Source organism: Mastomys coucha, unplaced genomic scaffold (genome assembly GCF_008632895.1).
Source record: "Mastomys coucha isolate ucsf_1 unplaced genomic scaffold, UCSF_Mcou_1 pScaffold15, whole genome shotgun sequence".
Taxonomy (NCBI): Eukaryota; Metazoa; Chordata; class Mammalia; order Rodentia; family Muridae; genus Mastomys; species Mastomys coucha.
The window spans coordinates 154,467,504-154,471,143 of NW_022196897.1; the positions used below are offsets into that span (position 1 = coordinate 154,467,504).

General features: G+C 50.1%; 1 long non-coding RNA gene across 1 annotated transcript; it reads right to left on the reverse strand.

Annotated features, from left to right (window-relative positions):
* Nucleotides 1-1,796: 1,796 nt before the first annotated feature.
* On the reverse strand, nt 1,797-3,372 carry LOC116092547. The gene is made up of 2 exons (XR_004119310.1): nt 2,839-3,372; nt 1,797-2,117 (listed from the first exon to the last, which is right to left on the reverse strand). It is a non-coding gene; the product is annotated as an uncharacterized LOC116092547 (long non-coding RNA).
* Between the last annotated feature and the right edge of the window lie 268 nt (nt 3,373-3,640).

Consider the following 3,640-nt stretch of genomic DNA (forward strand, 5'->3'; position numbering starts at 1 on the left):
TTTTAAGTGTATTTTTAATTAAATGCAACAGTTCGTGTTTATAGGAGTGGTTCTGAAGCAAAGGGGTTGGTTTTGGTTTTTGTTGTTTTTGTTTGTTTGTTTTTTTTTAATTTTAAGAAAAAGCTCCAAGCTTCAGGGCAGACTTTAGCCCCCCTGCTGTGGTTGAAGCCTGGGCTGTGTTTCTGGGCTGTGAACCGAGTGGGTGGGGCAGGAGAAGACCCCGCCCCCGGCGTTCCTGGAGGCTGGGTTCTGAGGGCTTGGGAACCTGCGGAGCCTGCCTTTGAAGCCACAGATGAAAAGCAGGTCTGCTGTCCCGGGAGGCCAGTGTTCCTTCTCTCTTTTGAGATGATTCACTTGGATGTCTAAGAAATTATTTCCATTCCAGCCCCTCCTCCCACTTATTTGCAGTGCTAGGGCTAGAACCCGGGGCCGTATGCTTGCTGAGCGAGCCCTCTACCATGGAGCCGCGTTCCTACTTCCCAGCACCTGACTTTGAATGCCTTTCTGCTCCAAGCAGCCTGCTCATTTTCCCGTAGTTAGAAAGCCTGCCTCCCCACTGCCGCCTTATTCTACGGATGTTGACTCTAAGTGGCTGGAACTGTAGCAGACTGCGGGTTCCCTTTTAGCCTACTTCGTGTGGCTCGTTTCACTGTTAGGAAAAAGAATCAGTAGAGAGTACCTGTCTGCCTAGACAGCAGGGCCTGGTGGATAAAAAGCCTGTTTCAGAGAGGAAAAGAGGGCCGGACAGCTCACGGTAGAGTGCTCAAACCAGCTCAGGGTAGAGTGCTCAAAGACCGTGTGCCAGACTCCCGACTGCAATGCTGCAGAACAGACAGGCAAGAGAGAAGAGCCAGGGCTACGGCTAAATGGAGTCCCATGCGTTGTCCAGGAGTGCTGTGGACACGTGATGCCAGGGCTACGGCTAAATGGAGTCCCATGCATTGTCCAGGAGTGCTGTGGACACATGATGTCAGGGCTAGGGCTAAATGGAGTCCCATGCGTTGTCCAGGAGTGCTGTGGACACATGATGTCAGGGCTACGGTTAAATGGAGTCCCATGCGTTGTCCAGGAGTGCTGTGGACACATGATGTCAGGGCTACGGATAAATGGAGTCCCATGCGTTGTCCAGGAGTGCTGTGAACACGTGATAGCAGCACACTGTTATCAGATGGCAGAATAAACCCTCTGAGCAGTCACAAGAAGCTGAAAATTTGTTTGTCTAACTATGTAGCCCTGGCACTCACTATTATAGACCAGGATGGCCTCGAACTCACAGATATCTGGCTGCATTTGACTCCCTAGTGCAACTACCCAGCCTACCACCGTGCCTGGCCAGAAAATACCTATATTTTTGCGTGAAAACTTTAAACTTTAAACGTTGAGCACCTACATCCCCCAGAAGGTGTATTGTAGACTCTAAACCATCAACCACCGCAGGAATCTTCTCTTCTAAGTTTGGATTCATCAGGTTAGGGCAAGCTGCTTATGGCTTTTGCCCTGGTGACCACCATGGGGCCTGGTTTCTGAGCCTGCCTCTGGGTTCTAGAAGTTCATCTCTAGAAGTGAGGTGTGAAGGCCACACATTCAAAGCACCCTCCTCTTTCCCCCCCCCGAAGCCTCGCTTCCTATAAAGGTTCAATTCCGTTTCTATTAGAAGGCTTAGCAAGTCCTAATTACTGTATTTATAAAAATTACATACAATTAGAGTGGGCTTTAGGAACCAGGCCAATTGTCCCCCAGAATGTGCACTGAAAAGCACACTTTTCAAAGGACAAAAGATGCTCTGGGTATGGCTGTCACGTGATATCCCCCCAGAACCATTTTATTTTTTTTATTTAAGGGGGGCGCTGAATATAAGTTGCTCCTGGGGTCTCTGTTCTGGTTTGAATTCAAACTGCCCTGTGAACAGCAGGTTCTCCTTCTGGATTTTAGGGGGATGGTTGTTGCTCCTGCCTGGAACCACGGTTTGCGGAGGGCCTTGGCACTCAGCTTTCACACAGCTGGGAGAAGATGCAGTCGAGGTTTGACAAGGATGGATTTGGAAACAAGAGGCAGCGGGACCATTCCATCACGAGAGATAATTGGGGAACCTTTGAGCGAGTGCCTAGGCTGGGGACCTATCAAACAAAGCATGGAGAGGTGACACGGGCTCTCTAGGACCACCTGCCCCTCAAACCCTAGTCTTCTCAAACCCCGGGAGCCTACAAAACTTTGCCCAGAACCCGCAAGAACGTTCCTCCTGAAGCTAAGCCTGTGTGTTCCTACAGGTGTCCCTTACCTCCCCCCAGCTCCCCCCACCCGCCTCAAGCCCAGTGAGCTGTTCCACAGGCCACTGGCTTGTGATGGTTCTCTCTCGATTTAGAACCAACTAGGAGACACCTGTGGGTGCACCTCTGAGGGTGATGCCAGAAAGGCTGAGAAGGGAAGACCCACTGTGTGTGGGGGCAGCACTTTAGGTTGGGGACTGTAGGATGGAAGCTGGCACCAGCCTTCATCTCTCTTCTTCCCAACTCTGGATACAATGTGAGTGCAAGACTAACCTGGGATACACATAAGAAGACCCCATCTCAAGTAACAAAGCTAAACAACATCCTGTGCCCATGGAGTATCCTGTCAGGGATGGGGGGGGGGGGGATATTAGTAAGTAAAACATACTGGGTTAGCAAGATGCCTCCGTGGGTGAAGGTGCTTGCTGCCAATCCTGAGGGCCTGAGTTCAATCCCTGGGGCCAACTCCCAAAATTTCCTTCTGACTTCCACATGAACACTGTGGCATGAACACGAGTGAGTGTGCGTGCCATAAATAAAAATGTAATAATTAAAAACAATCATAACATACAGGTATGTGGTATGGAAGCTCCCAGAAAAGGAGAAACTTGGATTTCAGGGTGTTTGCGGTGCAGCAGTACTTGGGCTTCCGAGAGAGTCGCCCTCAGTCAAAGGCTTGTTCTCAATGAGGATAGCGAGGATGATCGACGGTGTGGAAGTGTGCGGTCTCTCCTGCAGGTGGCGCTGCTGAGCGCTGCTACCCGACATCTGACTCTCAGAAGAGGGATTGTGGCAGGCAGGACACGCCCTTTCCCTCCGAAAGTCCTCGTTCCATTCATTCCTCAGTAGCAAGGGTTCATTTATTGCTTGGATTTAGGGCTGCTGTCTCTTTCTTCATTCGTCAGCCTCCGGCGCTTCAATCTTTCCTTGGCCTTGTTTGCTCCAGGTTTCACAGGCATCTACTGCTACGTTCCAAAGCTCTTGAGTTTCTCTGTCCCCTGGTGCTGCCTCAATCATAAGATGGTAACACTCTATGCCTCTCCTTGTGATGGCTAAGTAAAATAACATTTGTACCTAAGATCACAGGTTTCACTGTGTCTGGGCCATATTTACATAAAAAAGTGATGACATTTCATATGCAATTGGAACTGATGTGATATGACGTGTGATATGACGATGTGAATGTCAGAAGTGTCACAGAGTATACACTCTGTCATCACAGTAGGTAGTGGTGACAGTAATGGGGTGGAGTGGCTGTTGTGTTCTGATAAGAGGCTCCCTCTCTCGTCCCTTATCCTTCCCTTTCCCCCTCTTCCCTCCCTTCTCCCCCCCTTCCTCCTTCCTTCCTTTCCCTCCCCCTGCCCCTCCCTCCT